Source organism: Gekko japonicus, unplaced genomic scaffold (assembly GCF_001447785.1).
Source record: "Gekko japonicus isolate JY-2015 unplaced genomic scaffold, Gekko_japonicus_V1.1 scaffold3391, whole genome shotgun sequence".
In the NCBI taxonomy this organism is placed as follows: Eukaryota; Metazoa; Chordata; class Lepidosauria; order Squamata; family Gekkonidae; genus Gekko; species Gekko japonicus.
In genome coordinates this window covers 1-8,967 of record NW_015167638.1, presented here as the reverse complement: position 1 = coordinate 8,967, position 8,967 = coordinate 1, and positions in this window count along the sequence as shown.

Genomic DNA, 8,967 nt, shown 5'->3' with positions numbered 1-8,967 from the left:
TGGGGGGGGGGGGGAGAGAAAGAGGGAAAGCTGATGGGGGGGGCCAGATAAAGGTAGGTTGGCGGGTGGGTGGGAAGGAGAGAAGGACAGAAAAAGGGCTATGAGGGATGCCAGGGAAGGGAATGAGGAAATAGTGGGAAGGATGGGGAAATGAGATGCCCCTGCAAATCCTTCCAGGTCCCCTGCTTGTACTTTCTAACGACTGTTCCCACAAAACCTAGTCCTAAACTCTTCACGGTTGCTTGTCGTTTTTTAAAACCTGTAACAACAGCATTGTTGTGTATAAATGGGGTAACCCTGGTGGTCATCACAACAAACAGCTGACCTCTATCTCTCACCTAAATAAGCTTTGTACTTCTAATGAGAATCACCAAGAGGTGCTTACAAGAAATGACCGGTGAAAATACTGGGCACCACAATGAAATGTCTAGGCACCGTGGCACCCTGGCGTCTGGGATTTCACTGTTCCCTCTAAGATGAGTGAATGTGAGCCTTTTAGCCTCCAGCTCACAGATTTTTGACTTAGCTCGTGTAGGATGGCCCCAGAGCAAACTAATTTATGCCGTAGCCAAATCGCTCGCTCACAACTTTAATGCCAGTAGCTCACAAAGTAGAATTTTGGCTCACAAGACTCCGCAGCTTAGAGGTAACATAACCCTTGGAAGTTTTTGAAAATGTCCATTTTAACATCTGGCACTTGTACAACTTGCTTTCCCCAGTCATGTGAGGCAGTGAAGGGAAAGCTGACAATCTAAGATGGTGTCCCCAGCCCTTTTGAGCCTGTGGGCACATTTGGGAATTTACACAGCATGGTGGGCACAGCAGCAAAATGGCTGCCACAGGAGGCCACAGCTTAACTTCAGTAACACAGTGTAGATCCTTGGGCTGTGCTGGCAGCTGCTGCCAAAGCAACATTTGAAAAAATCTGTGCAACCAATCAAATCTCCAGCAGTCAATCAGAAGCCTTGCTGGGCACAGGCCCTCTCTGGCCCCACCCACTCCTGGAAACACTTAGCAGGCATCAGAAAAGGTGCTCCTGGCAGGCGCCGTGGGGCAACCATGGGGCAACCGAAAGAATGAGCTGATGGTCCCACTGGCATTTCTGTGCCCAGCGTCTCCACACTCTGGCATTTGTTGTGTTGCTTCAGAGGTCTGGGAGGGCTGCAGCTGCACACATGTGCAGGGGCAGATCTTCTGCTTACAGTGTCTGGGAGGTCAGTGCTGGGAGGTCGGGAGGGCAACAGAGGCAGAGGTCTTTCAGCGAGATGGAGTGCATTGCCAGGGGGCAGGCTTGCAAACACTTTGACCCATGAACAGCAGAACCAAAGCAGGTGGGAAAGGACTGTGGGGATGAAGGACCAGAGAGATCCTGCTTACAGACATCACAAGCTCCAGTCCAGCCAGTGTGTGTGCATATTGCCATGTGCACGCTTCATTTCCCACCCACCCCCTTCTCATGCATGGTGCAATTAGGGATTCCTCATTTGAAGCAAACTCTGGTTCTTACAAGGCACAAAATGCAGGTACCAGGTAGACTGGAGTTAGTTTATTCCTCGGAAGCCGGGATTCTATGTGGGAAGCCAGCTGGGGTGCAGTTCCTGGGATCGGATCCCACTGGAGGGCGGGAATCAAAGGGGTTGCAGCTGGAAATGTGTTTCCTATTGAAGCAAAGGGAAACAAAACCTGGCCGCAATAACGAAATCCATACTTTTAATACCGGCCATAAAGGATATGAATCAAGTGATTTCAAAACAATAATGAACTCCTAAGGGGCGGGAATGGGATAAATGTATGTATTTTCTCATACCTTGCATAGTTTATTCTATTTTTCTTAGTCATGCTCAGTGCAAGGATGCGAACAGGAGGCGTAAGAAACTAACCACTAGTATTCTTTTCAGCCGGATCCCTGGCTGTGGCCTACAGCCTTGTTCTTTCCCCTAATAGTCAAGGGAGGTTCGGGACCTGTCCTGTAGGTTTCCCTGGGCTTTCTTGGAGCTGTAGCGCGCAGCAGGTCCTGCCCATAAATTTGACAGAGGCCTGGAGTGCATCAGTACCAAGAGAGCACACACACACCCCCACCCCCACACACACCTTGCGGTTTCACTGCAATCCTCCGTATGGAGGGAGAGGGCTCTTCCAGGGATGCCGTCTCTGCACTGTCAGGACTGCAGTGGCACACGGAGGCATCTGGCTGTCTCCCAGATCGGAGAGGCTCTTTCTTGGAGACTTCCCAAAGCTGAAGCTTGCCCGTTTTCTGGTAAGGTTTAAAAAGAAAAAGAAAGAAAAGACTGGGTTTTGGTGTCCAGGTGTAGGACAGAATAACCAAATCTACTGTTCTCTCTTCCAAGCCCTCGGGATGGAAGGGGGCCGTAAGTGCAAATGCAAACGTCACTAAAATCTGTACGGCAACGCAATATATCTTTTGCTAGGTTAGTTAGATTATAAGCTTGTGGTTTGGCAAGACACGATAAGTAATGGAGGGGCAACGGCTGTTTGCAACGTATAATTCATGTAGAATCAAGGAAGAAGGAAGGCGTCTGGGGCTCAGTCCTGCGTCTCTAGACACGCTGTTCCCATTCCCATCTGTCTTCCAGCAGCCCTTCCGATGGAGCTGTTTTCACATGGCACAAGGGCTAGGGTTGCCAGCCTCCAGGTGGGGCCTGGGGATCTCCCGCTTTTACCACTGATCCCCAGCCGACAGAGATCAGCTCCCCTGGAGAAAATGGCTGCTTTGAAGGGTGGGCTCTATGGCATTGTACAATGCTGAGGCCCCTCCCCTCCCCAAACCACGCCCTCTCCTGGCTCCACCCCCAAAGTCTCCAGGTATTTTCCAACCCAGGCTTGGCAACCCTAACAGGGGCACAGAAGCATTCACAGTTTCTCTGCCATGTGAAAAATCTGCTCATGGATGTGGCCTGGAGCTGGAAGTGGAAAGTTTAATCCCATGGCAACCAGGTTCCCACTCTGCCATGAAAGCTTGCCGGATGACCTTGGGTGAGTCATTCTGTTGCGGGCAGCGGCTAGAAAGGTTCTCTAATGGCTGCCACCACCCTGGTATGGGTCTCCTCGGGAGGGCCCAGAGCACCCACTCAGACCTGGCAACCCTACTATAGGCCCAGGATCGTAACACATACATTGACAGCCTAACATACCTCACAGGGTTGTTGTGAAGATAAAATAGAGGAGAGAACATTGTAAGCTATTTGGGGGCTTCATTAGGGAGTAAGTGGAGGTATGAAGTAAATAAATAGTTACGTCCTGGATCCAGCGCCATGATCCAACAACCCTGTCTCTGCGGGAGTAGAATTCTCTTGCTCCTGGGTACCTTGGCCATCCGTGTGGCCTGCAGTATGATGGGCTTGATCATATTTCAGTGCACAGATGACAAAATGGGCGTCTCTGTTCAGTGTCCATCCCAGGGGGAAAAGCATATGCCAAATGTATATGTTAGGCCATCTTAGTTGGGGGAGGGCAGTTTTAAGATACACATGTCACTGTGAGTTGGTATAGCATAAGAACATCAGAAGAGCCCTGCTGGATCAGGCCAGTGGTCCCTCTAGTCCAAGATCCCGTCTCACACAGTGGCCAACCAGTTCCTCTGGAGGTCCAGCAACAGGGCCTTGAGGCCAGGATCTTCCCCTGATGTTGCCTTCTGGCACTGGGTTCTGAAGCTGACTGCCTCGGAATGTGGAGGTTCCCCTCAGTCACCATAGCTAATAGCCACTGATAGACCTGTCCTCCATATAGTGGTTAAGGGACCAAGGCCCAACTGAGGGCGGTCCTTAGTTGAATCCTGTAAACTCAGCTAGCGATACCCACCATACAGAGGCCTCCTTTACAGGGTTGGTATAAGGCAGTGATGGCGAACCTTTTAGAGACCGAGTGCCCAAACTGCGACCCAAAACCCACTTATTTATCTCAAAGTGCCAACACGGCCATTTAACCTGAATACTGAGGTTTTACTTTAGAAAAAACAACTCATACATTAAGATGATCCAGACAAAGTAAGGAAAGCAATCCCAAATGCTTTCATTTACTTAAAATTATTTGGCAGAGAATTCGACACTTTAATGATGGTCTGGGCCTGGCTGGGGCAATGGCGCGCGTGCCCACAGAGAGGGCTCTGAGTGCCACCTCTGGCACCCGTGCCATAGGTTTGCCACCACTGGTATAAGGACTACCAACAAGGTCATGCATGTGAAGGGATACGATCTCTCTGACAATGCTGTGCAAATGCAAAGTGTAACAATAATAATGAAGATCTAGCAAGAGCCTCACGGCCATTGCCTACAAGCCTACAGAAGATGTGTGCCCAAAATTTTCTCCTGGCAGTTTTGGGCTTTGAAGACAGAATCTTCTGGCTCCATCTTGTGGTGGGTTGCTGGCTGTACCGTGGGAAACGGGGGCCTTGCCTGTCCCCTGAGCTCACACCAGCTCTTATTTTTCCAAGCAGAGTGATCCAGTGCAGGGGGGGGTGCTGTGGTGCAGCACCATTCACTTGGCCTGGCTTTCACTGTGTTTTCAGCCTCAAGAGCAAGATTGCTTAAAACTGATCGTGGTCTTCTGTCTCTCTTCCTTGCATGGAGACAGGGTCAGGCAAATCTCTATAGGACACCCTGTGCTCTTGCAATGGAGCAGGTGGAAGAGCTGTTCCTGCTGTATGGTGCCCCATGGGGGCGGGAGACATAAGAACATAAGAGAAGCCATGTTGGATCATTCAGTGGTCCGTCCGGTCCAACACTCTGTGTCACACAGTGGCCAAAACCCAGGTGCCATCTGGAGGTCCATTAGTGGGCCCAGAACTCCAGAAGCACTCCCACTGTTGCCCCCCAAGCACCAAGAATACAGAGCATCACTTGCCCCAGACAGTGTTCCATCTGTACCTTGTGGCTAATAACCACTGATGGACCTCTGCTCCATATGTTTATCTAATCCCCTCTTGAAACAGTCTATGCCTGTAGCTGCCACCACTTCTCATGGCAATGAATTCCACGTGTTAATTTCTAGCTGTCTCCCTCTCAGCAGGTGGAATCACTGCCCACTTCAACTCCCCTTCCGTTATTTCTTCCTCTGGTGTAGCCTGGCCAGGGATTTCAGAATCTTGAGTTTGGAAACCTTGTTCTAGGATTGGGGCCCTCCGCCGCCAGTCCCTCCCTCTCAGACCCTTGCCAACACCAACCGGTCACCCACCTGCTTCGGTGGATGAGTGATCTGAGACGGCCAGTGGCCCCAGCGACCTGTCTGGTAAGCTGGAAGGGGGGGGGGAGCATGCTGGGGGGGTGGCCCAAAGTGGAGAGGTGTTTCTGCTGCAATGCAGCCATGTTTCCTTGTAAGCCACCCTGAGCTCGCTCGCAGGGAGGGTGGGGTAAAAACGTCAAAAATAAATAAATAAGAACCTTTGAATGGGACGGGTGGGAGAGGGGAACTCTGTCCACGGCTGCCTCCTCTTGGGTCCCAGGGATTCCTTGTGCCCCTTACCCCTCCAGGCTGGCCCGTAGCTAACATGGCCCCCCCGGGGCCTGGCCCCCTAGCGTTTCTTCTAGGCCCCCTCCTTCCCGGGCTGACCCCTAAGTGCCCCAACTTGCCACCTGCATTGTGCTTTGATTTAATTAGCTGGCGCCCCCCCAGGCCCCCTCCCCAAAATTCCCTAGCTATGGGGCTGCTGGGGGGGTGGCCCAAAGCGGAGAGGTGTTTCTCCTGCAGTGCAGCCATTTTTCTTTGTAAGCCACCCTGAGTTCGTTCGCGGGGAGGGTGGGGTAAAAACGTCGCACAATGCACAATGCAGGTGGCAAGTTGGGGCACTAAATAAATAAGAACCTTTGAATTGGACGGCTGCCTCCTCTTGGGTCCCAGGGATTCCTTCTGCCTCTTACCCCTCCAGGCTGGCCCGCAGCTAACATGGCCCTCCCGGGGCCTGGCCCCCTAGTGTTTCTTCTAGGCCCCCTCCTTCCCGGGCTGACCCCTGAGTGCCCCAACTTGCCACCTCCATTGTGCTTTGATTTAATTAGCTGGCGCCCCCCCAGGCCCCCTCCCAAAAATTCCTTAGCTACGGGGCTGCCTCCAGGTGTTGAAAGGAGTGACGTGCTCCTCCCTTCTCCCCATTCCCTTGTAAACCGTCCCTTAACCTTTCCTACTCTGCTGTAGAAGCAGGGAACCTTCTGCCCCAGCTCTGCTACTCCAGTGGGGAAAGGGGGGGTACTTGGCCAGAATGCTCCTTGAGGCTGGATGGGAAATGTCAGCAGTGTTGCCACCCCCACTCATGCTCTGGCTAGCAGTTTGCTGGCCAGACTGTGTGTGTGTGTTAAATTCCTTCAAGTCCCTTCTGACTTAAGGGCGACCCTGTGAATTAACGTCCTCCAAAACGTCCTAGACTTGCTCCGGTCTTGCGAATGGCGGGCCCTGGCTTCCTTCGCAGAGTCCATCCATCTCACGTTGGTTCTTGCTCTTTGCCTGCTGCCTTTTTTCCCTGCTTGCCTTCAGCTTTTCCTGGCCTAATTGTCATTCCCAGGGACTCTGTTCATAATGTGACCAAAGTACAATAGCCTCAGTTCACTCATTTTTCCTTCTCGGGAGAGTGCAGGCTTCGTTTGATTTAGGACCCCGTTTTTTGTCTTTCTGGCAGTCCACAGTATTCGTAAAACTCTCTTCCAGCACCACACTAGTGAGGCTGAATTTTGACAGGCCATCTCCCAAAGGTGTTGCGCTGGGCCCCACACAGCCATGGACGTGTGCAGGGAGCTCAGCTATTTGAGGGAGGGTGCAAGTTCCAGCGCCGTCGCAGTTTCCTACCCTTCTTTTTCTGCTGTTCTCTGTGCAGGACAAAGAGATTGCTTCCCAACGGCAGGGAAATACTTATTTATTTATATTTATTTATTTCTTTTTCGCATTTATACCCCGCCCTCCCCAATGGGCTCAGGGCGGCTAACGAGGGCAAGGTAAACCATGCCATAATTAAAACATAATATACACAGTAGATTAAAACATAATAATACCATTTAAAAACATCCAATACTTTAAAACAACGGTGCTCAAACTTCTGATGTTATAGATCCAAAGATGGCATCAGTGCAGTTCCGGTGGTACTTCCAATGCTGTTTGCGTCCACAGGAGAACGGCTTAGATCTTTTTTCAGTATCCAGGTGTTCCAGGTGTTTCCTCAGGGCCTCGTCAAACCATGACAGTGATGGTATAGTAGGGGCGGCGGCTCCTACTCAAAAGCCTGGCGGAAGAGCTCCGTCTTGCAGGCCCTGCGGAACTGCATAAGGCAGTTGCATTTCCCTTCCATTTTGCGGCTATTAGCTTGAGGCCATCTTTAAACAGGAAGTGTGAGGGGAAAATGGTTTGGAATGAGGACAGAACGAAGGGAGGAGAACACAGAAGAATAGAAATGCACATGAGGCAGATGGTTGCCAGCTCTGGGTCGGGAAACAGCTGGGGATTTGGGGGTGGAGCCTGGGGAGGGCGGGGTTTGAGGAGGGGAGGGACTTCAGCGGAGTATAATGCCATAGCGTCAACTCTCCAAAGCGGCCATTTTCTCCCGGGGGACTAATATCTTGTCACCTGGAGATCAGTTATAATAGCGGAAGATCTGCAGGAGCTACCTGTAGGGTGGCAACCCTAAGGCCTGCCAATTCTGGGATGGGAAATCCCTGGAGTTTTGGGGGTGGAGCCTGGGGGAGGTGGCGGTTGGGAAGGGGAGGGGCCTCCGCGAGGTATAATGCCACGCGGTCTACTTGCCAAAGCAGCCATTTTCCCTAAAAGACCTGATCTCTGTAGCCTGGGCTGGAGATCAGTTGTAATTCCAGGAGATTATTTATTGATCTATGTGCTGCGCTTGTAGCCTTCCTTCCTCCTCAGTGAGAACCCAAAGCAGATTTACATTGTTCTCCTCTTCTTAGTTTTATCCTTACAGATTATCCTTTAGTTTTATCCTTACGGATTCTGATCTGACACTGTGACCACTGGGCCACACAGTCTCATCCCCAGGCCCCACCTGGAGGCTGGCAACCCTAAGGGTTTTGTATTTCCTATGACACCTGCTACGACCAATGTTCCCTCTAAGCTGTAGAGTCTTGTGAGCAAAAATTGTACTTTGTGAGCTACTGACATTAAAGTTGTGAGCGAGTGATTTGGCTGCTGCATGAATTAGTTTGCTCTGGAGCCCTCCTTCCTGAGCTGAGACAAAAATCTGTGAGCTGGAGGCTAAAAAACTGTGAGCTGGCTCACACCAACTCAGCTTAGAGGGAACACTGGCTACGACCCAACGATTAGCATTGCCAGGTCCATCGAGCCAATGGGCGGGGGATGGGGGTGAACTTACCAGGAGCCGGGAGGGAAGAAGCTGGAAGTAAATGTGATGTGCCTACGTCACCCACAAGTGATGTAGGGACGTTGGGAGCGATGTTCTGGTTCGTAAGCAAAAACTCTGTGTGGTAGAATTAGCTTCTAACCATAGAGTTTTGCCCCCAAACCAGAGTGTTCCCCCCCTGACATCACCAACTCGCCTACATCACTTCTGGGTGATGTAGGCACAACATGTTTCCTTCCGGCTTCTTGCCTGTTTGGGGGAGTCATTCCCCTCCCTGGTGGCCAGCTGGCCAGTGGCAGAGAGAAGTGCCCAAAACCGGGGGACCCCCATCCGGAGGTGGGGGGGGGAGGTCTGGCAACCCTACCAATGATGGACCTGTTAAGAGGGCCCTTGATGGGGTGCTGCTTCACTTTCAGGTCCCGTTCAAGGAGCTGGTGCGCACACTGCAAAGCCTCCCTGACCTGGGGCCCACATTCTTGAAGAACCACCTCTCCCTGCCTGGTATTCTGGGGCAGCTTCCCGGCAAGGCCTGGTGTCAATGCGCCGCCCCCCCCCCCCCCCCCCAAATCTAAGGTGCATCCTGCTGCAATCTGGTGTTCTGGATGACTCTGGTCAGGCCCGATTCAGATACAGGCCTGCACTTAAGCAGAAGAAGAAGA